At 44.4% G+C, this 27,254-nt stretch overlaps 1 protein-coding gene across 5 annotated transcripts in view; it reads right to left on the reverse strand.

Annotated features, from left to right (window-relative positions):
- The window catches only part of POGZ (pogo transposable element derived with ZNF domain), a 41,615-nt gene extending 38,015 nt beyond the window's left edge, over positions 1-3,600 (reverse strand). For 3 of the 5 annotated variants that reach the window (XM_033092748.1, XM_033092746.1, XM_033092744.1), the window contains exon 1: positions 3,262-3,600. The gene's annotated coding sequence lies outside the window, so the exon portion shown is untranslated. Of the gene's footprint in view, positions 1-2,222; positions 2,364-3,261 lie in introns of those variants that run through there. The other 2 variants (XM_033092747.1, XM_033092745.1) reach the window with 2 other exon arrangements.
- Between the last annotated feature and the right edge of the window lie 23,654 nt (positions 3,601-27,254).

Here is a 27,254-nt window from a genome sequence, read left to right on the forward strand (position 1 = left end):
GACATTTTGTAAATTCTCCAGATGTTCTTGCATGGAGGCAAGTTTGGATGATCTCAGGAGACGCAAAGGACAGACCCTTGTTAAAAGTCTCTTAAAAGTTTTCTTAAAAATTTTTGGTCTCAGAACCCCTTTAAACTCTTTAAATTATTGAGGACCCCAAAGAGCTTTTATGTGGATTATATCTTTTGATGTTTACCTTATTAGAAATTAAAACAGAACAATTTTAAATACTTAGCAATACATTTTTAAAAACCCATTACATGTTAACATGTTCATTTAAAAATTACTCTTTTTCCTCAAAATAGCGAGGAGAGTAACACTGTTTTGCATTTTTACAAATTTTTATGACTAGCTTAATAGAAGGCAGATGGATTTTCATAGCTGCTTCTGCATTCGGGTGGGTACATAATGAAGACCTGGCCTCACATAGGTGGTCGGAAAAGGGAGAAAGTATTCTAGAAACCTTTACAGATAGCTGTGTATATTGATGCAATACTAAAACTCAACAAATGGTAGTTTCTTAAAGGATAGTTGCGATCTTGGAATCTGAAACCCTATCAATTAACTTTTTGTACTTTGCTATATTAAAATCCATTGGTGTATCCTGCATTTTCAAAGGATTTTTTACCCATGGTGATTCTGAAACATCATGCACAGGTCATTTGGAAAATACATATTTACTGAGCTATGCCCATCTTCCAAATGTTGACATGCATCATTATACAATAATTAAAAAAAACAGTCATTCACGTTGCTGTTATAAGAAAAGTTTTAAATACTGGGAAACTGTCAAACTTGAGATGTCAACTTTTAAAGAATTCTAATTTTCACCCTCAAATTTTTATCATTGGTAACAAATACTGTCAACTGTTTTCCTGGAAGTAACAAGCTCACTTCATTAATTTTTCAAGAAAACATCCGTCACGCACTCAAGTGTAAAAAACTAGCTTGTCAATCGTTCTTTCAAGTAAAAATGCTGTTCCATGAAACATTCAGCTCACAAGTCAACGATCATACCCTGGAAGGCAGTATAAGTGCTTTTTGTGTAAAATTCATAATGAATGATCCTTCTGATATCAAAAAAAGGTTAGCCACCTTGTTGCAACAAGTTCGCAAACTTAATTTTCCAACCCCGCACTTCCCAATTTATCATAGATTCTTAAAAAATTAAAAAGATGTACTCGAGTGCTGAGATTTAATAAAATTAATCATTTTTACTGCTTCATCAAGGACATTCTCAAGTAAGTACAAGTTTCACACCACTTCTTTGCTTTATGCTAAGGCACCGCCAGTTGCTTTTGGACCACGAGTGCAAACGTCAGCGAAGAAAATAGTGTCTTAGTGTCATTCTAAAAATTGTTATGTCCTCACAGCTCCCCTGAAAGGGTATGAGGGGGTCCCCAGGTGTCAGTGGACACTTTGAGAACCGCTTTCCTAAATTATACCACTGGTTCAAGGTGGTATAAGAATCATCCTTGTTAGTTCCTTTAGTTTGAGAATGGAAACACTACCAAAATCCTGTTCAAGAGTCTTCATTCCTTAGTTTATTTAGTTTTGAGACACACCCCCAACATAGCTGGTATGTTATAACCATAATATAGGAAAGGGGCAGGAAATCAAGGGCACAGATTGCAATTTAATTCTGTTTAAAGATTCTATTTTGAGTACCTTTATGCTACACCAATAGTTCTCTATGTGGTAGTTACGTTAATCAGTCTCAGCTGAAGGAGGGCCGATTAAAAATGTAGAGGTGACACCTCCCTCCCCATCACACCCAAACAGACTTGGGGATGCGGTCCCCAAAATTGCACTTTTTGGCAATCTCTAAGGTACTTTTTATGCACCCCGAAATTAACTTTTGTGCTAAGTGGTTCGAATTCAAAGTCCAACCTCCAGACCGAAGAGCAGTATGTCTTGAAATTCAACGTCCTTCACCAAGAAACAGCCCTCTGTAGCCCCTCCTTTCCCCTGCATCTAGGTGTGAAAATTCCTGAGAGTAAAACTCCATTCTGTTCATGCTAAGAATCATCCTTGTTAGCTCCTTTAGTTTGAGATACACCTTCAACATAGCTGGTATGTTACGTGGGGTTTTGAGCTCCGGGGGGAGGTGTCTACATAGGGTAGAAGGCTATTCTGAGATTGTACCACCTCAATTTGGTACCTCCATTTCCACCTCAAAAATGAGACTGGGCTCAATGATTTACAAGGCTCTTCAGCTCTACCTTTTTCTGAGCAAAGAATGTCCACGACTAGTGAGCAGAGAAACGTGTCATCAACAGTTGGAGGGAATCCCGCGTCTAACGGGAGAAGACACCAGGACAACTCGCAGAAAGGAGGGAAAGCAGGTGGATCAACATCACTCCTTTTCAATAGGTGCTAAGAATCCAGAGAAAATAGTCCCTAGAATAAACATGGCGCCCACCGCGGCAGGATATAATAATCGGAAAATAGATTTTTTTTCCGCCTCATCCCATTTTATAAATCACGGCGCCATCCCAAAGAAATTTGGGGGCCGGGGGAGGAGACTGGGGAAAGTAACTGCAGTGAACTAAGACTTGGGATGTACTATCGGACCGAGTGGAGATTACATAACACAGGGGAGCAGCTAAGCCATCACTCCTTTTCCTCCTCGCGCTCAAAAAGAGCGCCCCACTCCTTCCCCGGGGTGCGGGGGGCGCGGGGGGCCGAGCACTCCCCCACCCCGGGGACGTCACCCCGCCGCCCCTCCCGCCCGCCTCCCCGGCGCGGCCTCGCCCCCTGGCCCGGCCCTCCCGCCGCGCCCCGCCGTCTCGCCGCCGCCAGCGCCCCCGCCCCTTCCCCAGCGGGTAGCCGCCCGCGCCCGCGCCCGCCCACTCCTCCGAGACGCCTCGCGCCGGGCGTGCGTGTGGACGTCGGGTGTGTGCGGGGCCGTGGGGCGCGAGTGCGCGCGCGCGCGCCGCGGCGGGCGCCGGGGGGCGGGGGCGCCGGCAGGCAGGCAGGCAGGGGCCTCCGCGGCCCGGTCCGCCGCGCGGCTCTCGCGGCTCGCGGGGCACACGCACTCACACACGCGCTCGCGCGCCGCACCCCACGCCCGCCGCCGCGGGCCGCGCCGCCACTCACAGGGGGGCGGGGGCGCGCGCTACCGGCCCCCGCCCCCACCCCTCGCGTAGCCGCCCCATCCCCCTCTCATTGTCTCGCCTCGGAACGCCTCGCCGAGCGAAAAGATAACGGAACCCCCGGGAGAAGGGGGTGGGGAGAGAGAAGGCGCTCTCGCTCACTCACCTCCCGTGGTCGTCGCCGCCGGTAGTCTGACCCGAGGAAGGCGCCGTCGCCTTAAAGGGACCTACACCCGGCGCCGGGAGAAGGGGGTGGGAGCAGGGGAGGGAACGGGGGTTTGGGGGGAAGAAGGGAAAGAGGGGACCGTTCAAAGCTCGTCTCCCTGAGGGTGCAAGGAAACCTCCCTCGGGTTCGAGTGATTTGAGGTGGTTTTTTTTTCCCGAGGGGGGCGGGGGGCCCCGAGGGAGGGGGGTGGGGGGGCCAAGGAATGCGGCTCCGTGTACGGGAGCTGGCGCGGGGGAGAGAGACGCCGACTCCCCCCACCGACCCTCTCGCCCCGCGGAGGGATACGGCTCGTCACTTCCGCCCTCCCCTTTTCGTGGCCTTTCAATTGGTTGGGGCGCCGGGGACGTCATGGGCTCATCCTAACCCCTGCCCGGGCTTCTTTTCTAGTCAAGTTTGCCTGGGCCTGCAAATAAATAAATAAATAAAAACAGTTTGTTTTTTTTTTAAATGAAATAATAATTAGCTTCAGAAGCCATATCTAAATTTTGGTTAGAATAATGGGATTTCCAAAGAAAATATTCCCCAATTCACTTGCCTGGACTTTCCAGGGAAATTTTGGGCATCTCCCCACTTTCTACCCAAGGCTTGTACCTAATCAAGAAGGGAACCTCATGCCACAGGCCAGATGGTGAGGCCCAATGGCACCAACAACTGTCATTTGAACAAAGGCAGCAAAATGGCACACTTCCTCAAGAGATTCAATCAATTAGCCTTATGGTAGTAGCCAGAAGTGAAGAACTTTTAAAAGCCATTTTACCCTGAACCCTTCTGGATTCTGAAAAGAAGCCACACATGATTGCTTATCAGGGTGATTCTTGTGTGAAAACTGCTTTGAAACCATTGTGAATAGACTCAGCTAAGACCCTCCATTCTAAGAAACCATAGACTCCACATTTGTGCTTTTTGCTTCAATCAAGGCTGAGGTAGGTTGGCCCAAAGAAATTGCTTAGTCCATTCAAGACCATCCACCTGTTATTTTCCCCCAGACAAAAACTAACCTCTTTTCCAGGAAACTAAGAAAATGTGTCCTTTCTTACCTTCCGAGATGATAAAACGCTAATATTTTCCTTGGCTATTTGAGGAGGATGTTGCTCTCTAAGCAATACACAAACATTTGCTCCAATCCAAATGCTAAATCCAGTACTTGGTGCGAGGTTGGGGAGATCCAGAACCATATTTCTTCCTTCTGTTAACACACACACTGCACTCAAACCACCAGACTAGGAAAATAAGCAGTGTAAGGGGGCCTTCCACATTGCACACCCATGTACATGAGTTCCCATACCACCATCCGTTCTTATTCCACTTCATCCCATTTCATACCAAAAACGTGAGTGATTTTCCGTGGTCATTCTCAGAAGAACTTCATTATCTGAAGGGAAAGAAGCACTAATCCTTTTGAAAATACTTCTGAAGCCTTTCCAGACCTGATCTGGAGAAGCCTAGGGTAAGATTATGGAATCAATCAGCAGAAGACAAATTCTACATGAAGCTCTAATCCCATTCTATGCTTTCCTGCAATAATTATTGTAACTTATTATAATGTAATTTGCCTCTGAAGTAGTCTTGTTGGAACATATATTTTGCCACGCTGTAAGTGCCAACTTACGCTCTCTGCCAATGAGGCCTAGCCCAACAGACTGGACCACACACTGTTGACCAATAACCTTTCACATACCATACTGAAAATGCATCCTGCATCCATTCACTCAACAATTATTTATTGAGTACTTGCTATATACCGGGTATGGTTCTATGTTCTGGGAATACAGCAATAAAGAAAACAAACAAAATCCCTAAACTCATGAAACATCCTCTAGTGAGGAGAGGCATACAATATACTAGGCGGGTGCAAAAGTAATTGCGGTTTACAAGGTTAAAAATAATTGCAAAAACCGCAATTACCTTTGCACCAACACAGAAACAAAGTGTTCCGATATCTATTGTTAGATAATAAATGGCTCCAAAACTTACTGGCTTAGAACTAAAACAATTTTATTATTATTTCTCATGGCTCTGGGAGATGATTAGGCTAAGCTAAGCAGTTCTCACTTGGAGTCTCAGGCAGTAGCTGGGGCTGAAGTCATCTCAAAAGCTTCCTCAAAAGTCTAGAAGTTGATGACTGTTGGCTTGGATTGCAGCTAGAGCTGTTGGCCAGAACAGCTGGCTGTTGGTATCTCATTGTGGCCGGGGCTTCCTCATGTCATAGTGGCTGAGTTCCTAGATTGTGTGGTCCGAGAGGACCCAGCAGAGATTGCATGGTTTTTTTGTGACCTAACCTCAGAGGTCACATAACATCATTTCCACCACAGTTACAGGCTCACCCCAATTCAAGGCAGGTGGGGAACATCTCTCAAAGGGAGTGGTAGAAACATCACATGGTCAGAAAAGTGTGTGGAATGGGAAATCTTGTTGTGGCCATCTTGGAAAAAGTGATCTGCCACACATTCTGTAAATAAATATGTAAATGTGATGTGATGATAGATGCTGTAGATGGGGAACAGGGCAGGATAGGGGGAATTGGGATTTTGAAGAAGGGGATGGGGAAATTGTTATTTTTATGTGGGGTGGTTGGAGGAGGCTTCGTCATTAAGGTGACATTTGAGCACAGATCTAAAGAAAGTGAAACCAAGTTCAGGTTTTACTCTTAGTGAAGTGAAGCCATTGGAAGATTTTGAGCGGAGAACTGACATGACCTGGCTAACACTTTTAAAGGATCATTCTCGCTGCTTCTAGAGAAAAACTGGTAGGGGCAAGGATAGCCACAGAGAGCCAGGTTGGGAGGCAAGTACAATAATGCAGGTGAGACACGTTGGTGGCCTGGACCAGGGTGGGAGCTGGGGACTTACTACTCTGTGACCCGTTTTTCTATGATGTAGTTTGTGCCCTGAGAGACAGTTTTGACATGTAATGGCTAACAAAGTGTGTGTGAGTGATGGTGCTATGCCTGCCACAAAGAAATAAAGAAAGAATATTGTGCTGAATGTTAACATGGGAGTTTTGCAGGGACTGGAGATACCTTTGAGGAACAAGTTTGGGGAAACAGGGTAAAGGTGAACAATCAGGGAATGGAGTAAACTCTTTGACATTATAAAACGTCCCCCAACTGTGCTCCAGTCTGGGAGGACTTATCAATCGTCGAATGGCTGGGGCAGAGTCATGTATAACTTCAGAGGATGTGAAGAAAACTCTATCACCTTGCACACTGGAGCACCATCTCTAAGCGTTCCCATTTCCAGAAACGTATTCCCCATGCTAAGGAGGGAATGCCCATATTAATTTGGACAGAGCTGGGACATGTTCCTGTCTTCAGCTAACACACAAGTTTCTAGAGTGAAGTAACAGAACTGATAGCTGTGATCGCTCTTATGTTTGAACCATCTTGGTACTCATGGGAAACCAAAGCAGCAGAACCAACGACCTGGATGGAATCCTTAGAAATCCATTCGCGTGCGCCTCTATAACATAATGGGGAGGACTCTGAAAGCCAATCCAGACTGGCCTATTGAAGAAATGGAACCCCATACTGCTGCTGAAAAGCTACCCCAGTCTTCAGTAGCCAACTTAGAAAAATTGAATCCTCTCCTTATGAGTTTCTTAGAAAGAAGGTCAAAAGTTAATGGAAGTACCAAGTTGGGCATCTCACAGGTAGGTAGCAGGAGAGTATTTCTTTTCTACCGTTTATGGAAACACTTATTTGCTTCCTTGGCTTATGGTTTCTGCCACGAGTTGAAAATTGGAACCACCTGTAGCTTGGAGAGTGTCAAGGCAGAAAGACAAATTATTTCAGCATGTCTTCAAAAGCAGTGAACCATGGGGGCCCTCTGCTGTCATTTTGCTAATATACAGACCCAACCACTGATTGCTCAGATTCAGTGTCAAGTTGACAGGTAGGTGTCAGGGTGGTCACCTGATTGTGAGGATTGTGAGGTCAGTCCAGGCAGAAAACAGCTCCATGGGAGAGAATGCCAAGTTTCCTTTACAAACCAGCATCCTGTTCCCTACAACACACACTCAGGGTCGTCGAAACCAGGCGCTCAAAGGGAGCTACTCATTTGGGAAGACCTCAGAGCTAGAAAAACAGTGGCGAAATCTTCACTATCTGAGCATCTCCCAGCTCAAAAAGGTTGACAGCAGATTGCACTGAGCCTGGGAGTCAAGAGAAATCAACACATAGGGGTGGAAAGGAGGACTCCGAAATGCCTTGCTTAGCAGGGAAACTGTCATGAAATAAAGGGCAGGTGAAGATCTGTGTTTGACCAGGTGTCAAATAAACAACGGGGAATTCGGGGACTACTGCTGGATTTTATTTAAGTAAATCATTTGCTGCCTCCTTATGTTTAGAGGAGTTGAGGACTTTTCTAGGGGCTCAGAAAATTCTCAGGAGGTGAGAAATAGCCAGAGGAACTTTCAGACTGGGTATTTAAAAGAAGAGTTCCCCATGAGACTTCAGTAAGAAGCAATTGAAGGTCTCCGTCTTCAAAATATATTTTGCAAGAAACACAGGAGCAGCAACTGCATCAGTCATCAAGATTTCTCTGTAAGTTTTGGTATGATTTCATGGGAGATAATGATTTAGTTAAACTTTGAATTAAATTAATATTATCAAAGAGACACCCATTAGCAAAGCTATATATCTAGGTTGTTGCTGTGGAGTTGAGCAGGTATGATTATAAAGTAATTGAATTGATTCCATACAGCTTCATGGAAAAAGGAATTGGCTTCCTTTACAGACACACTTGTTATGTGGCTTGTTCATTATAATAGATTGCAAAGTAAAATTTAATTAAAATTCTTTTTTTTCTCTAGGATACATGCTTTTCTAATTTAGCAGTGTTTGTATTTTATTATAGTCCTGGATAATTTCCAGACCACAACTGTGGATATTAAATAACTTCCCGGTTCATTCTTTTGAAGGACATAAGGATTAATATTATTTTACAGGTAAGAAGACGGAAGTATCCTCCAGAATAAGTTTTAAAGGTTTCTGGTGTAGAGCAGTGGTCAGATCCTTTTGGGTCTCTTATTGTTGAGCACGTACAGTAGGATTGAGAAGTAGCAAGGAGCCCATCTCCTAAAACACTCAAGGATTCATTTTTAATGTCTTTACTATTGCCTGAAACATATGGGTAATAAAATCTGAAAATGTGAAAGAGCCAAAACTCACCGATTTAAAATCATTTAACCTTCATTCATCCGGGAAATAATTCTCACTTCTAGGTTTGTGTTGAAATGCATTGGTGTGTAAGCACTGTGAGTCAGGTGTGAATGTGAGTTTCCTCTTTCCTAGGGACCCTGCTTCCTGGCAGCCTCTGACCTCTGCTTCTCTTATTCAGAGATCTTAGTCCTAGCCTAGAAAAGCGAATCGTAAACTTTTCTGCATTATGAACCCCTTGAAAATTCTCTATGAAAACTATGGAATATCTCCCCTAGAAAAACACATATTTGCTCACATATACAAAATGTTGCCAACACTTTCAGGCTTGAAGGCCATTTTTTGCCTGTGCAAGAATCCCCGGGAAAGCCTCAGGCCCTGGGCTCATTGGACAAGATAGTTCACTTCCTGTCTCCCCAGAGAAACGATACATCTCGCAATAGTCATATGAACATGTATGCTCAAAGAACTAGAGAGTTTTCTCACTCTAACAAGTGGCTTACTATTATTATTATTTACTAATTATTATTATACTAGTATTATTTTATTTCTTTATTTTTGTCCAAGATAGTCTTCAGTGTCTGGGAAAGTCCAGGAACTTCTAAGACCTGAATGACAATCAGATGGTCTAGCTACCTTGGCTAGTTGAATTGATACCATTGAAACTGAGGTGCTTATTTCTGATTCTCCTCCCTTGCAAATAAAGAGAGCTTCCTAGGATGCCTGGCCCTGCTTCACCTGATACAGTCATTGGCTATAACTCATTGAATATTCGTGGCTCTCTACATTTCCCAGCCTCGCCTGCAGCTGTATTAGGTAGGGCCTCAAGCTTGAGTCCTGGCAAATGGGAATACAAGCGTAAGTAATGGGTTACTTCCAGCCCAGAGAACTTAAAGGTTGGTGTGGCTCCTCTCTGCCCGTTTAGGGAGATGGTAGAACCACAAGATGGAAGCAGCTTAGATCCCTGAGTCACCTCAGGGAGGAGAGATGAACTAGTGAGTTGACCAATATACACTGGACTGTACCAGAAAATAACAACAAACTGTATTGTACTAAGCCACCAAAATTCCAGGATTAATTTGTTAGTTCATCATTGCCTAACTATACTGATATAAAGATTGGGTTTAAAAAATAAAGAAAGAAAGAAAAAGAGGACTGACCCAGTGGCTCAGGCGGTTAGAGCTCCATGCTCCTAACTCCGAAGGCTGCTGGTTCGATTTCCACATGGGCCAGTGGGCTCTCAACCACAAGGTTGCCGGTTCAATTCCTCGAGTTCTGCAAGGGATGGTGGGCTGCACCCCCTCCAACTAGCAATGGCAACTGGACCTGGAACTGAGCTGTGCCCTCCACAACAAAGACTGAAAGGACAACAACTTGACTTGGAAAAAAAAGTCCTGGAAGTACACACTGTTCCCCAATAAAAAATTTTTCAAAAGTCCTGTAAAAAAAAAAAAAGAAAAAAGAAAGAAGGAAATTACCCCAGAACACTTTTATGGGTAAGAATGGGAGTCAGTATGGTTAACTGGATAGAGCTTGATATTATTTATATTGCAAGGTTATTGTATTAGAAATACATAAAATGCCTAGGATGGTACCTGGTTTATATTAGTGACTCTATAAATGGTGGCTTTTATTATTAGTTCTTAAGATATCCTATACCATAATATAAGTATTTTGTGGGACATGATAAAATCTGACTATACTCATGGATGGCAGGCTCCCTATTCTGATTCTTTCCCAGATTTCTCACCTTACGGTGAGAAATAATTCTCTTATTATATAATAAATCTAAATAATTTGTGTCTCTTCTAACTAATTTGTGTCTCAGGCTCAAGCATCTTTTACAAAATTGCTGGAAGTAATAACTTCCAAGAAATAAGTAGTTTATTATCTTTAATCAGCCAAATATTTAGTAAAATCCTATTATTTCTTCTACATGTTAACTAACAAAATAACCAGTAACATAATATTGCCAAGCGCTAATTTAAGTGATCCAGACAATTAAAGAATATGACATATGCAATGATACTAACAGTGCAAGTATATTCTGGAAAGAGAAAGGAAAGCTCTATGCAGACTCAAGTCTTCAGTGCAAACTTCTTGAAAGAAGTGGGGCCCAGATCGTGCCTTAATGCATGGGTAGGAGGATGTGGACGAACGAGGGGAAGGAGCAAGGCATTGCGAGTGGGTGACAGAATGATCAAGGTACTGATCAAAATAAAATATTAGGTAGAATCACAAAATTGCTGGTGAGTTTCCATAGGTAAAAAAAACAATCTATTATTGGCAATTTCATATGGTTCAACCTATTAAAAGTGACATTTGTGGCGTGATACACTAGAAGTTTCAACTGTATTGGTAGTGTTTATTTTTTATACTGAGTGGTAGGTATATAGGTTCCTTATATTACTTATTATTTCTGTGGTTCTTAAATATTTCATATGATTTAAAGGAAAGCACCAAAAAAAAAAAAAAAAAAAAAAGCTAAGCCATCATATAATTTAAACAATCCCTTTAGGTAAGACTGATTCTCTTTAGAAAAGTAACACTTGGAGTTCTCAGCATTCTCAGACTCTCACCCTTTCCCCAGATTTTCTCCAAGTGTATCAGGGGACAAGCATGGCTTATGTAACCATGTGACAAGGGAGAGAGTCCACAGACCCCCTAGAACAGTGTTCCCTAACCTCTGACCTTGGGGGTAGTGTGCTTCTTTACCTGGCCCCCGCTTGTCCTGCAGCCGAAGTCTGTGGCTTAGGACTGTGTGACAGAACTTGTGGGCTGGCCGCCCTGAGGCCTGTTTGTGGCTTAGGACTGTGTGACAGAACTTGTGGGCTGGCCGCCCTGAGGCTGGTCAGGCCTCGTGGCTCTCCCTCAATCTGCTGTCAGCTCTCGGGCTCTACAGGTCCCATTACGGTGTGTCTGTGGGGCCCATTTGACCTTGATGGTGGTGGTGGATGTGGTTCATTCTGCAGACCTCACTACAGAATCATCTTGCCCCACTAAGGTCACCCCTCCAGCAACTCAGCCAAACTTTCAGCTACTGTGGCCCTCACTGACAGGAAAGCCAGACCTCAGGGCCTACTGCCTGCCTACAGTTTGTTCCTGCTTTGACCTGATGTGCCATGCGAGAAGAGAACACAAAGTGTCCTGCCTCCTCGCAGGGGTCCAAAGTGGCAGGTCCCTGCTATGCCCTCCAGTTATCTGATGCTCCGTCAGGTCTAGACAGAAGCCTGGAGAGGAGAAATCAGGGCCTACCTCTGACAGTTTTCCCTTTCCCCCTTTTCTCTCTCCCCCTGCTTCTTCCCATTATCCCCCAGCACCAGAAAACACCGGCTCCCCGTCTTCCTCCACTCCACGTCCTGCCTCGGAGCAGCAGGTTTGGAGGCCTTGTACTGCGTCCTCTGGGAGAACATGCTGAGTTACGTCCTCCGGGCGGGGCTCTTGAGGGAGTTGCAGAATTTTTTTTTTTTTTTCAATCATAAAAGGAATTTAGGAAATCTTTCAAGCCACTAACCTGGCTTAGAAGGTTCTTATCTTGCTGTAAAATCCTATTTGGAATGTCAGAAGCTGAAAACATCAGTATTTTGCCCCCATTTTTTCTGTAATGAATCCTTATGTCCCTCAGGCAGATGGATGCCAAGGACCAGCTAAGGATGAAGTCATTTATTCAGAAAGGGAAAAAGGAACGCATGCCATTTTTCAAAGTATCACTTTTCTAATTTCACTGAAGTGCTCCCCACCTGCTGGTCCTCTCCCCCAGAAATCTCCAACTACTGCCCATGACCCCCGTAGGTCAAACCTCAAGATTTATTGCGGGTTGATGCTCAAAATGTTGAACAACTAGCCAAATAACAGGCCTGACCCACGACGAGCATGTAGTGGAAATAAAACTAGTTAGGTTCACAGTAGTGGCTTTTTCTCTCTCCTGTGGGCACATCTGCGTACAGCTTGGTGAACCTTTTACCCAGGGGCTCCCCTTCCTCAGTCCACGTTTGCGACGACCCCCTCCTGCGTGGTAGGCGAGATGGGTGGGGTGCGCCTGTGCACAGATGCCAGTTAACAAGGCATGGCTCCAAGGAACATAAAACAGCTCACTGATATCATAACTGCCGTTTAGGTGGGAGGTGGGGGTGGGGTGGGTGCTCAGGCACAACATTCAGGAAAAACATGGAAAGACAGCCTGGCGGTGGGTGAAGAGTCCTGCCCAGCTCGCGAGCACATTCCCTAACCTTGTCTCAGCTCCGTTTCTTCAACTACGAGATGGGGTTGTGAGCAGCCTTGACTGACCGAATGCATAGAAGATGCCTAGCACAGAGTAGTGATGAGTAAATGCTAGCTGCTAATATAACTGTGAATATGATGATGATGTTGATGGGCCCGTGGCCCACGATCAACAATGAGGAGCTTCCCCTGCTATCAGCACCCTCGCCCACACATACATGTGGGCCATCGATCCAGATGTGAACTAATGAAAATGGCAGGAATGAAGTGAGCAAGAGGGGGAAGAAGGGAGTAAAGATAGAAAATTCAGTCACAGACTGCAGCCCTGGTTGGCTCAAAAGAGAGCCTCTCCTACTGAGAAGGGACAAAGCCAAATTCAAGCACTTCAGGCTTTCATGTTACCTACATGGGAGGATAATATTTTCTAAAAGAAGCAATTAGGATAAATAGAAATATAAAATTTACAGTTGACCCTTGAACAACACGGGTTTGAACTGTGCGGGTCCACTTACACGCAGTTTTTTCAAGAAACATACAGTTGGCCCTCTGTATTTGTGGGTTTCTCACTCATGGATTCACCCAACCGTGGATCCAACACAGTCTTTTCGAGGTTGGGAATCCATGGGTGGAGAGCCGACTATATGGATTCTTCTAGGCTATTTTACATAAGGGACTGAGCATCCTCAGATTTCGTATCCATTGGGGTCCTGGAAACAATCCCCAGGGTACTGAAGGAACACTGGGGAGTCAACACATGGGTTTTCGACTGCTAGGGATTGGGGCCCCTAACCTTCCCATTGTTCAAGGGCCAACTGTATTTTAAAATAAATAAAAATAAAAATAAAATAGTTCCACAGGAGTAGTTGACTACATGAGACTCCAGGCTTCCTGAGAATGCACTGGAGACAGCTCTTTCAGACACAATAGAAATATGTCCACGGCCCCAAGGTCATGGGATAAAAGAGGAGCCATAGAAAAAAGGGGAGTTTGACAGATTTGCCTTCATATTTTAAGTTATAACTTTCTTTACTGAAATAGTAGCTTTAAAGAGATAAATTATTCACAAATCATTATAACAGATGTTGAGATGGGAAGATGATAAGAAAGATAATTAAAGTCTGCACTATTTTTTTTAAATGAAATACTGTCTAAGTATAGAGGAATAAATTAGATGATTTTTCAAACCTTTTCAATCTAAGCATCCAAAAATAATTTCACTGTCTAGTGCAGTGGTTTTCAAACATTTTTTGACAGCAACCCACAGTAAGAAATATATCCTACATCTTGACTGGGTTCATGCAGTTTCATAAAAGAATATTGCTTCTTAACTATGTAATATTTTTCTATTCTTTTATTCCGGCTCCTATCTTTCTTTCCTCCCTCCTTTTTTTCCCCCTTCCCTCCCTCCCTCCCTAATACTGCTTGTCAAACTGATTTTGCCACTCATAATTTGAAAAACAATCTGGTAGGCTTTCCTAATTATCAAATATGGCTAGTTTTCCTGTCCAGAATTAGGATAGAATTCAGCAAAATACCCCAAAAGGACAGTTTCTAGGTTTCACTTTTGTCTCCAGGATTTATGAAGTCATTCTCAGGGAACTTTGTTTTTCCCTGTATCTGAACATAGCATTTGGAAGCTGGAGGTGAAAGGGAAAGATAACGCGAGAATCAATGGAAGGAACTATTTCTGAAGACAAGAACCGTTTGTCTAGTGGAATCTATTTTATAATATTTTTTTAAATCTCCATCTTAAATATTTAGCCTCATCGTGCATCTTTTACAATTAACCCAACAAACAAAACTCTGGTTTGCGGGCCCAACTATTCGTTTTCTTGGAAGAGAGTCCTCTCTTCTAACATCCAGGCTCCCGCGGGTCCCCCGGCACCCCAGCCCTGCTCTGGCCTCGGGTAACTTTTCCCTCCAGTTTGGTGGAAGGTTACATTAGAAGAAAATAGTCCCTACCGTCTAGAAACTTTTCAGGGAAAAGGGGGCGTTTGACATGCGGGCGGGTGGGCAGCCGGGGCCGGCACAGCGGGAGCCCCTGGCGCCCGGAGCTGGGTGGCACGTGGGTGCGGAGACGCGGGGTAGAGGAGGCGGGACGGGGCAGGAGGGAAAAGAAGCGGGAGGGGAGAGAAGAAAGCCCTGAAGTCCAGGAAAGGGCAGTGTCGGCCTGCGCTCCTCTGCTGCGCGCCCGCCGCCCGGGAGGGGGCGCTGGCGGCCGGGAGTTGAGGATGGGGCCCTGGGTCTCGTGAACCCTGGAGCATGCTCATTGATAACTTCTTTTTGTCATCATGATCTCTTGGCCTCAGACTGCGTTAAGGAAGCCATATTAAGAGTGCAGAAAATGAGGTGACCTGGAGAAAAAATTAAAATGCGATCTAAAAAAAATAGAATTTTTCCTACTTCCTTTTTCTTTCTGAAACTAATTTAGAGGTAAATTATATTTTGAAAGGCCTCAAGATCAGGCTCCAAGGCTCTGTCTTCTGCCCTCTCCTGGCACTTAGAATCTCAGATTTTGGTGTGATGGAAATTTTGCAAGTGGAGGTTTATTCCCCAGAACTTCACCCTGATTAGTAATGAACATTTCCGGGGTGATGACTTGGAGTTTTTTGGGTTGCTTCATTCTAACACACTTTCCTACTTCAAATGGGTAAGGTTATACCTAGCTCAGCACAGGTTTAATTCAGATGATTTTTTTTTAAATCTTTTTTTTTTTTTAATCTCGACGGTGGGTAATTTACTTAGTTGCTCCCTATTCAGATTTAGAGATTTTTGCCTTACTGCTACATGCATGGTATTTTTTGCAATGTTTTTCATGCGAGTGAAAACAGCCTTTCTCTCTCTCTCCTGGTTGGCACTATTAAACATTTGGGGACCGCTTAGTTCAGGATGCTATTGGATACTACATATTAAACAATCTGACATGCCTGTTAATTTCATTAGAAACAGCATTTAGGTTTTCATATACCTATAATCTACATCATACTATATACAGAAATCTTTGTGAAATGTAAGGTCCTTAAATAAAACCATTTTATTTGTCAATGAACAGAGTTAATCTCCTTGCAGTGTTATGCATTTTCAAGGGTCTAGAATATAATAGGGACTCGTTAAATGATAGCTAATAGTATTATTTATCTTGATATCCTCCAAAGTGCTTTGCACATGGCAAACAATGAATATTGGTTGAATGAAGATGCCACATCCCACACTATACACACAGGGAAAATACCAGGATGGACGCCCTCTAGCACAATGACTTCACTTCATCAATGAAGCTTAGTGTGAGGTGTCCATCCTACAGCCCTTTTAGCAGATACAGGCTCTCTTGACCTTGGAATGTAGACCACTAAAATTTTTTAATTAACTTGTAGGGCCTAACCTCTTGTCAATATGGAACTTGAGAAGTTTGTTTAAATATGGAAAAGCTAAGCTCACTTGACACTGATTGGGGGAAAAAGGTTTTGACACATTATTCAAGTTATTCACGTCAAAAGCGATTAGTGGGCCTCAGCTCCCATTATATCATTCATTAGGAGATTGTGGGCTGGGAGCTCCAAGTCACATGGTTTGATGGAAGAATTAAGAATGAATTTTCTTTGTGTTTCTGCCCTTAGCCATATTCAGTTTTTAGTATGTTTGGAAAAGTTTAAAGCAGAACGTGGAGATCCAGTTTATTTTAATGCTATCAGGAAACTTGTGGAAGAGATTTACTGAGCTGTTTCCTTAAAGACTTTAGTGAATGAATTAAAAGGATTCTGAGAGCTACAATATGCCAGACCCCTACTGACTCATAAAATCGTCCTTTCTGATTGATGTGATGTGACGACTGGGTACAGCGCATGTATGGCTGCAGGAGAATGAAACAAGGGCTGTGCTGATGTGTTCAAAGACATGTGAGGGTTGGACTTGAATTGGCCATGACAGCAGTCACCTGACCACTGTTCTCATTTCCTTTTGCTCACGCACCTGAGCTCAATAGAAGCACAGACTTTGGCAAGGTGCTGAACCAGTTGGGGCAAATGAAATCACGACTTCAGAAGAGCTTCCCAGATTTTGATGTGTAGGCATTATGTTTCACATTTTCATTGTTGCTAACAATGCACACCTGAAGAGGATCTTCAATTATGGAGCCACATCTGTGCCACTCAGTTTCCAGAGCGATTGACTGAGCTGAAAGTGAACTATATCCATTAGGAGACAAATATCCCTGGAAGTTTTGATAAATCACAAGTAGATGAATTACAAAAGTGTTCTAAAATTTTTGGCCAAATTCTGGACAGTGTTTGGAGGGGCCTAGCTGGTTTAGAAAATACATTCTTTTTCAGCCAACAGTGACATCACCAATGTCAGCCAACATTGAAGCTGAAAGATGTCATCATTAATACATTTCTGTAGTTAGAAATCAAATGTGCCCCTGCTTACTATAATAGATTTATTCATTCAACACGTATTCATTAAATACTAGGCCTTGAAGGTACCTCAATTCTTATGGTCTATAATAGTGCTGTTCAGTAAGAATATAATTTGAGCCACATACATAATTTAAAATTTTCTAGTAGCCACATTAAGAAATTAAAAAGAAACTCATAAAATTAATTTTAAGTTTCTTTTATTTCACCCAATATATCTAAAATATTATAATGTTAATATGTAATCAATATAGAAATTATTAGTAAAATATTTTACATCCTTTGTTTTAAGTTTTTCAGATTTGGAGCACACCTCACAGTACACTCGCCACACCATACTGGACAACCCAGGGCTAGAGGGAAATGCAGATGAGTAAACAGATAATTTCAGTCAAATGTAATAGGCTATGATGAGAGAAGTACAATGAGGACATAGTGAGAGGGCTTAGTTCCTTCAGTTCTTCCTCCTAAAAATCCCATAATTCTCTTTGCTTCCCTGCATCCTTCCTGCCACCATGCTAATCCAAGCCAGCGGCATCTTTTTCGTAGTCTTCCACAACAGCCTTCCAAAATCGTCTGCATGCATCCACCCATCCCCCTCTCTGCAGCTAGAGTGATCTTTTAAAAATGCACATTGATCATGTCAGTACACTGCTTGAAACTTTAAATATATGATGAGTGCACATTGAACAAATGTGCAGTGGCGGACATGAAGTGCTTGGCACAGAGTTCTGCTCACCATTTAATTCTCCTGCTTCTCCCTTTCACCTTCTAGTTTCTGCCTCTCTCTTCCCTCTCTGCCTCTCACCTCCTCCTTCCTCTTATCACTTATCAGTCTCTTATCATCTGAATTTCTTTTCTCCTTCTCGCCTTCCACTTTCCTTCCGTTTTCTTTTCTTCCTGCTTTATTCTCTCTCCTTCCTGCTGTAGTCTATTATAATATAGAATTTAAATAGATGTAAAATGTTGGGCTATCGTCATTTACTTCCGTGGTTCAAGTTCTTCATTTAAAAATCAGAAGAGCTTGACCTTGTATCAGGATTAAATTAAGATGCTTTTTGTTTCAGCATGGTCTTTGATTAACTTTTCTTGTAGATTAGAGAACTTCTATAGAAAAAATACATACGATCTTCTTTATCTGGGAGGAAAACAATCCCCTTTCACATTTTTGTAGAGGAGGAAAAGGTGCAGCTACTTACACAGGATAACTTAGTGATTTGAAACAAGTCAGAAGGAGAACCCAGGTGCCTGCCCACCGCTTACCTCTCAGGTAGAACACTGCTGCCTCCTGGCAGTAGGGAAATGAGGCAAGTTAATTATTCAGTGTCTGTGGAGATCAATAAATAAATGAAATACCTAATTAAATCAACCTTAGGGGTACGGAGAGCTGGCAGTTCCCTAATTTTGCATACATTCTTTGGAGGACCCATTCTCTTGCCTGAAGGAACAGCCAACTCAGGTGTGCAGGCTGTTCCCCTTTATTTTTGAGAAAGTGGATTATGACCATCTTATACTGTACTATCGCTCCATCGGTGGCTCCAACACAGATGACTCTCCAGTTGCCAACACTCTTTCTACCTCCCCTGAGAGCAAGGAGAGACTCTGAAACGATAGAAGGAAGTTATAACTCAAGAAGGATACTTCCTGCTGTCAGGGCCTGGTAGACACCAACACAAAACAAATGAGGGAGGGTCTTATCCTCAAAAATGTCTCTGTGTAGAAACCTGCCCCCGCCCCCCGCCGCCCCCGGAAAGGCTTGGGCATTGCGTCAGTAGCAGCAAACATCTGTTGGGTACATACATCACACATACAAGGCCGCTCCATAGATATCTTTCTACTAAACCATTGTAATACTCAAACCTAAGAGGAAACCCTTCAACATTTTCCCAAGTGGAATTTGATCCTGAAAGGAGATCCTGCAGAGTGAGGACCGACTACAGAAACACTTTAGTTTAAGATACTTCTACAACCAGAGACGTTTCCCCCACTTTTGACCATTGCTCCCCCAACATACAGTATATACCACATTCCATCCGAACACTTGTTCTCATCCTCTCACTACCAAGATTTACCGAGAATTTCTTTCTGAACTGAATTACTCTTGTGAAAGAATAGTAGAAACGTGTTGTATTAGTTAGGACAGACTGATTGCTGTAACAAATAGACCCAAATAAGGAACACAGCTTACCTAACATAGAAGTGTATTTTTTGCTTCTTGGGTGGCATCCACATAGCCATTAATGTAAGCCTGCAAAAGGCATGGGGATCATGGGAAGTTTTTATGGGCCTAGAAGTAGGGTACCTTCCCGCCAAATGGGCTCCACAGACCGATGTCAGTTTTCAGTTTGTTACTGGAGTTTGACAAGATAAGTGCTCTTCCGGGACATGAAGACCACAGTAGCACGTCCTCACAGAGTGGTGAAGACTGGACAAGTTCATACACGGAAAGTACTTAGGACGGTGCTTGGCATACAGCAGCTGCTCACTGTATCAGCCGTTACTGCGTTAGCAATAACAGAAGCATATTCAAAGGCCAGACTGTAGCTCCGAGAGCTTCAGTAACTTGTTTAAGGTGACACAGTACGTGACAGAGCCAAGATTCAGACCCAGATCCACGTGAATCTTAAAACTGAATTTCCACACCGCATCCCCCGTGGACCGGGTGTGGCTACGCTGCAGCGTGTTGGGGGCAGAGGCCGGATGGATGAATGAAATCCTACCTCTTGCTCTCGTGTGACTCAGTCTTCCCAGTGGAGCCTACATCCATATCGCCCTCTTGTGGCCACAGGACTCACTGCAGCTCCTGGCGAGGAGTGAGGAGGCAGCCGTAAGGCGCGAGGTAATATCAGCGAAGGGCTTGGCGCCGCCCATCTTTGGATGAAAGATGGGGTATTTAAGGCGGAGGGAGGCAACTGGCAAGTTCCAGGGAACCCCGCTTAGCTTAGTGCCTACCTTCGCAGTCTCATGTCCCTTCCCAGAGCTAGGAGTGTCTGCCTCCCACAAAAATGAGGCCCAGAAAACTCCAGGCGGTTGTGAGACTTTCTTAAGCATAATATGGGGCTCTCAAGGAAACAAATGGGAAATATAGTCCCCTCCCTCAAGGAACTTGTCGTATAATTCATCCATCTGAGCAATCGGCTGGCAGAATTATATATAGTTAAGAGCATGACTCTAGAGTCTGGGGGTGAATTCTGGCTCTGCTACTTATTGTGTGACCTTGGGCAACTTATTAACCTCTGTGTACTTCAGTTTCCAGCTTCATGGCCTGTGACCTGTGCATGGAGCCCCGCTTTCAGTTGTTCCTTCTGATTTTGGAGGGATTGAGGGCTATGGTTAGTCAGAACAGGGAAGTTGGGAGGCAGAGCTGGTGTACTTGAGAAGTTAGTGCAGCTGGTTGGTATGTGTCCCAAGTAAAGGTGAGATGCTCAAGCACAGAAGTCCTGGGGAAAGTTAGAAAAACAGATTTTGTACACCAATGAGAGGTCAGTGTTTAAATAGAGATTTAAGAGTTGTCTGCTTTTGGAAGTGACAGTAGAGAGCGGGAGAGTGAGGGAGAAGAGTAGAGGGCAGCAGAAAGAAGCTTCTCCACTCAGGGAAGAGGGGAGAAGCACCCATGGAGGAGATGGAAAGGCACTGTCAAAGATCATAGACAGAACAAAGGTGTAGAAACCCAAGGAAGAAAGAGGGTGAAGAACTGGGGAGCAGAGGAACAAGGGGCACACGGTAGAGCGAGGGCTGAGAAAAGGCCGCCAGTGTCTGAGCTCAACTGCTGAGGAGGGATAACCTTCAGGTATAAACTGGGTGACAGAGGCCATGGTGAAAGCCATGGGAGAGCAGCTAGAAGCTGCAAAAGGATGCGGATAAAGTTCTATACATCTTGGAAGAAAGAGAGGGAATGACTGAAGATGATCGAAAAGAAAGGGAGACTGGCAGAAGTTAAGTTCTAGCATTTAGTTTCCTGCTTCACCTGTAAGGAAGAAAGAGATTTCTGTCTGTTTTGAACTCTGCTATATTCTAGGAGCCTAAAACAGTGCCTGGCACCTGGTAGGTTTACAAAAAAATATTGCTGAATAGTGGAGAGGACCAGGAATTATTAACTCTAGACACCAGTTGGAAAGGCTGGCTTTAGAATGCAGGATAAATGAGTATCCCTTCCTCTCAGACCACAGGGAAGATTGGGGAGCTGGAGGTGGGGAAAGGCTCATGTCTGAGGCCCCAGGCTGAACGATGCTGTCCCAGTAAGAATGGACTTCAGGAGGCAGGCCTGTTAGGGAACCGAGGGCAAAAATCTCTTTCTGCTTCCATACAGGGCAGCCAAGAGCTGGCCTAGTACACCAGCTGGGCACTTTTCCCCAGCCCTTTGTGTCCCAGCTGAGTCTTGGGCACAATGAAGAAAGGGAACTAATGGATGTAGTGACATGTTTTAAGTTAATGAACTACTGATTGGCTGCCAAGTGGGTGGGAAGTTGTTTTTCTTTCTTCCCACTTTTGTAGGGAAAAAAAAATTTCATGAATGATTCATCTTGTCTCATTACTCAGAGTACAAATTTGTGAGCTGCTAACTAGAGGTTAAAAAACCCAGGGAGAACATATCCACCCCCACCCCCACCCCCCGTTTCTAGTGGATGATTATATTCACTATCTTGATTGTGGTATTTCATGGATATATATATGAAAACTATCAAATTGTACATTTACATTTGCGCAGGTTGCTGTATGTCAATTATACCCTGATAAAGCTATTTGGAAAAAGGAAAAAAAGACTCTTAATATGTAAAATTTTTATAATCACAGAGTTTAGATGTTTAATTTATATATGGTTACGTGCATATATAAATTGGTCTAATTTAGCTTTACAGTCAAAGAGATAGTTATTTTGAAATAAAATAAAATAATTAAAGGACAACCCAGGGAGATAAGATACAGAGAGTACCATTGTCAGAATTCCAGGCACACACCAGGATAAATTAGCCACTCCCTCTCCTGGAGGGAGAACTGAAGAGGAGAAAGTCTTTGGTTAGCTGGCGTGACAATGTTGCGTTCTTTTTGTAACCTTTGTGTAATTCCTTATTTAGCTGGCTGACTCTCTCCTTGTCCCCTTCAATCTACAAAAACCCTCCCTTTCACAGCCTGGAGAGAAGAATGGCTTTCTCCTAGGGGAACCAGTTGCTCTGCCATTCAGCTAAGGTCCCATTTCTTTGTCCTCCTGATGTGCTACAGAACTTGACAGACACCAGTCCAACTCACCAAATGGAAGCATCTGGGGCCTGGTTACCCTGACCCCAGGACTCAGCAATGAACCAGACCCTTGCTGAGGCCAATCAACTTTAAACTTCTCTGATGAGGTTTTGGAAATTATTTCCAAAGGAATTCAATTCACGAGATGAAGGATTTAAAATACTCCTACCCACTTTGGTCTCTGCCATCGCTTTGCAGCCTTAGGGCTTTTATGCCAGACAATACGCATGGAACAGGGGTGGGTGCTGTTTTTTAATAAAAAGAGACAAGGTTGGTTCTTGAACTTGAAATTCAGAAAGGCGAGAGACTACAATCCCTGGGGTGGGGGTAACAAATCAATATTGACTTTGTGAGTTGGAACTGGTTTGCTTAATAGAGCTCACTCTAGATGGGGAGGTAACGGCCAACTCACTTCCTGAACTAACAGGCCCCAAATTTACCAAAAATCTTCAAAGGACTCCAGGGGGCAAGGAGCCAAGGGTGCTAGTCATTGTCTTCAGGCTTCGGCTCAAAAGCCTTTCTAAGAGGGAATTCCCAGACCACTCTCCATACCTAGTCACCATCATGATGCGCTTTTTTTTTTTTTTTTTAAATGTCCTCTTTTTTTTTTTCTTTAAGATTTTATTGGGGAAGGGGAACAGGACTTTATTGGGAACAGTGTGTACTTCCAGGCCTGTTTTCCAAGTCAAGTTGTTGTCCTTTCAATCTTAGTTGTGGAGGGTGCCGTTCAGCTTCAAGTTGTCCTTTCAGTCTTAGTTGTGGAGGGCACAGCTCAGCTCCAGGTCCAGTTGCCATCGCTAGTTGCAGGGGGCACAGCCCACCATCCCTTGCGGGAGTCGAAACCGGCAACCTTGTGGTTGAGAGGACGCACTCCAACCAACTGAGCCATCCTGGAGGCAGCTCAGCTCAAGGTGCCATGTTCAATCTTAGTTGCAGGCCATCCCTTGCGGGATCTGAGGAATTGAACTGGCAACCTTGTGGTTGAGAGCCCACTGGCCCATGTGGGAATCGAACCGGCAGCCTTCAGAGTTAGGAGCATGGAGCTCTAACCGCCTGAGCCACCCGGCCGGCCCCATGATGCGCTTTTAAAATTGTCTTCATAGTACTTACCAGCCCCTTATTAACTCATTTATCTGTTTATTTGCTGTCTCGTCTACATCAGAATAAGCTCTCCCTCCGTGGGAGCAGAGACCTTACCTCCTGTGTTCACCACAACAATGCAGAATAATGGCTTCCCAAAGACAGCCACCTCCTAATCCTAGGAACTCCTGTGTTGCCTCTGCTGGCCTTTCGGAGATGTGATTAAGGATTCTGGCTTATCCAGGTGGGCCCAACGTAACCACAAATGTCCTCATAAGAGGAAGGAAGAAGGATCAGTGTCAGGGAAGATGTGACAACAGAAATAGTGGTCAGAAAGTGGGGGGAGAAATTTGAAGATGCTATGTTGCTGGCTTTCAAGATGGAGGAAGGGGCCATGCACCAAGGAGTACAGACAACTTCTAGAAGCTGGCAAAGGCAAGGAAACGGATTCTCTCCTAGAGCCTTCAGAAGGAATGCAGCCCTGCTAACAACTTGATTTTACGGTTTCCGACCTCCAGAACTGTAACACATTTTTGTTGTTTTAAACCACTTTAAATACATAGAAGTTTATTACAGCAGCCATAGAAAACTAATATGAATGATATCTGGTACATAGTAGATGCTCAATAAACACTTGTTGCTTGACCAGTTTCTTTATATCTGGGACACCAGCCTATAATAAACAGTGATTCACAACTTTATAGTGTTGTCCAATAGCGAAGTGTGTTCCTATGCTTAATCTCATTTTATTTTCACAATTATTACTTTATAGACAGGGAAACTAAAACTCAGTTGCCCAAAGTCCCGTAGCTTTTTAGAGACAGAAAGTAGATTCAGAATGAATAGCCTTATTTTCTCCTTATTTTTGTGTAATGTATAAACAATGTTATGTTGACAATAAAGGACAGGTAAAAAAAATTAGTTCATAATTCTTTTACTCTAATAGTTTAACAAGTTTTATTATTCTATGTCTTCTTCCAGGTCTCATCTATATAAATACACATTGAAAACATCTTTGTAATTGTAGTCTGTGTGTGTGTGTGTGTGTGTGTGTGTGTGTGTGTGTGTGTGTACACACATATATGTAGTTTTTATTTTTCTGTTTAACATTATTTTATTGCCTGGGTGCATTGGTTTGGGTCCTTATATGCTGAGACAAAGTTGCGTGAAAGACGTTTATTGGGGGTAGAGCCTGTGAAAGATGAAAGGAAAGGAAGCAGGATTGGGCAAGGAGAGCCTCAAGTCACAGTACAGATCTGACCATCGCAGCTGGGCCCATGGAGAGACCTGGGGCAAAGACTGCCAGTTAGAGGAGAGCCATATTGAGCGGATGGACGAGTCCTAGTGCCCACATCATGCTCAGTCATTGGCTGGAGGCTGCCTGGGGAGAGGGTGGTCTGAACTTGACCACGATAGCGAATCCTGAAGGTGCTGCTGCTGGACGCTGTGAGATCACTGCACTCCTGGCAGCTGAACAGAAAGTACTTTCTGGATGGGAATCCATGTGGGTCACATGCATGACTGCTGCTGTCCACCCCTTAGGTCACGTGGATTCACTTCTCCGTACATACTTAGTAAGGGTTCCATGGACCTCTCTTCCTGAGGAGAAACTTAGATGAGGGAGGTTAATGGAATCAAATGCAGCCCTCATGGCTGCAGTCGGTCTCAGGGCTGCAACTCGCACTCGTTGTCCCCTTCCTCCGCTCTAAACCCCCCTTGCCCTCAGCCAGGACCTCTACTGCTCTCCGTGGCTTACCTGGCCCCAACAGTAATTCCTGATGGGTCTGAGGCCCCTTTTCAGGTCAGGATTTCTGCACTTGTCCAATCATGGTCACAATGAGGCAAAGGAGTAGCAAGAGGGGCCCAGGTAGGTGACCCGCGTCAACTGTGTAATAGCAATCTTGCTCTCTCTCCCCTAATCTGGGTCAACTACCCTACAACATGGTAATTTCTCTTCTCGCCTGTTGCTCCTTCTATGGAAGGAGTTCAAAGTGCCCAGGTGGCAGCCATGCTATGTAATTTAATGTGACCCTGTGGAGAGAACATGCTCCTTTGGGAATTAGAACTTCTAACCCTGTAGAGCCCGAAGTTGCAGGAACAGGAAACACAAAGTCCCCCAGTGAGCCACTGAGAATGATGGCAATGGTGGTATGCCCTGAATGTTTGTGTCGCACCCAGATTCCTATGTTGAAATCATAATACGTTGGTGTGAAGAGGTGGGACCTTTGAGAGGTGATTAGGTCATGAGGGTGGAACCCTCATGAATGGGATTAGTGTCTTTATAAAAGAGGCCCCAGAGAGATCCCTCCCTCCTGCCATGTGTGGGCACAGTGGAAAGACAGCCATCTATGAACCAGGCAGCCTTTACCAAACACCAAATTTGCCGGCACTACCATCTTGGGCTTCCCAGCCTCCAGAACTGTGAGAAATAGATGTCTGTTGCTTACCAGCTCCCCAGCCGGTGGTATTTTGTTACAGCAGCACGAGCTGACTAAGGCAGTCGGGCTACGCCTTTCCTGCTCCAGGCCGCACTCAGAGCTGGCAGTCTTTTGTGTCACTTAGTATACAGTGGCCAAAGCAGGTGTGCCCTGACGAGGTCCCCCTTCTCTGGCAGGGATGGAAGACGCAGCACTTTGTTTTCGATTTTCAAAGGTGTCTCTGCATGTCACTTAAACACTGGGCTCCTCCAAACTTTAGGGACGTGGTAGGTGCTTGAATCTTTGTAGGGATTTTCTTCCGTACTCTGGAGCACATGTGTCTTACCAAGGCTCTGAGTATACCAGCGACTCTGGCTCATCCTGACCGATTACCATGATGTCATCAATGAAATGTATCAGAGGGGTATTCTGCAGGATGTCCAGACAGTCCCGACTGCCTCTGACCAGATGGGGTGGATCCACGTGAGCCTGGACTTTGGTGGGGACTCTGTTTACTACCTGGCCCCCATAAGTTCCCACTCCAACGGTGGGGTGAGAGGTATGCTTTGGGTCTCCAGGTATCAATGTCAACTCTGGCCCTGTGTCCGACAGTCCTCAAAATGCCTGGGTGTTCTCCTGTCCTCTGATTCTGGGATCAGAATCTTTGGGGGCACCACCGGGATCTCTCCATTAAAGGGTGTTCTCCTTTACTCAGTCACCTGAGTAAATAGCTCTAAGTCCCTTTTTGGAAGGACTGGGGAATCATAGCATATACTTCCCATGGTGCTGCCAGTCTTGGAGACCTGGCCACCTTTTTAATCAAGGAATTTTGATTCTAAAAACTGACTCAGGTTGGGGAACTGATCAGGGATCTGATTTTTTTCACTGGGACCTCCATCCTTAGGTTCCTGCTCATCTATTTTGGCTTTCTTTTGATCACATGTATTCAGCAATACCCTTGGTTCTGTTTGTTTGTTTGTTTATTCGTGTGTCGTGTTTTAGCAATACCCTCGTTTTGACTGTTCACCTATTTTGTCCCGAGGGATGCTATGTTCTCTCAGCCATCCACACGACTTTTGGTGTCCAGCTCCCTGCGCTGTCCCTCTGACCTTGCCTGTCATTAGGATAATTGTAACCCCCCCAGGCTTATGGCAGTTAAATGCTGTCACTTGGCCTCTATTGCTCTGGGCCCCCACTGTCCCTGTTGCTATAAAAGAGCCAAGCTGTGACAGCATCGCCTCGCGTTAGGTCTGGCTGGCAGAAGAAATCCACCCCGAGCTTCTGGGTGAGGTTAGCACGCCTCCCACCAGCACATTCCTGACAGCCCTGGTAAGTGGGGTTCCTCTCGCCCGTCCATGGAACCTCCTTTGGTGGGGAGGCTGGCATCTAACAATTGACTCCAGCTTTCCC

This window comes from Rhinolophus ferrumequinum, chromosome 22 (genome assembly GCF_004115265.2).
Source record: "Rhinolophus ferrumequinum isolate MPI-CBG mRhiFer1 chromosome 22, mRhiFer1_v1.p, whole genome shotgun sequence".
Taxonomy (NCBI): domain Eukaryota; kingdom Metazoa; phylum Chordata; class Mammalia; order Chiroptera; family Rhinolophidae; genus Rhinolophus; species Rhinolophus ferrumequinum.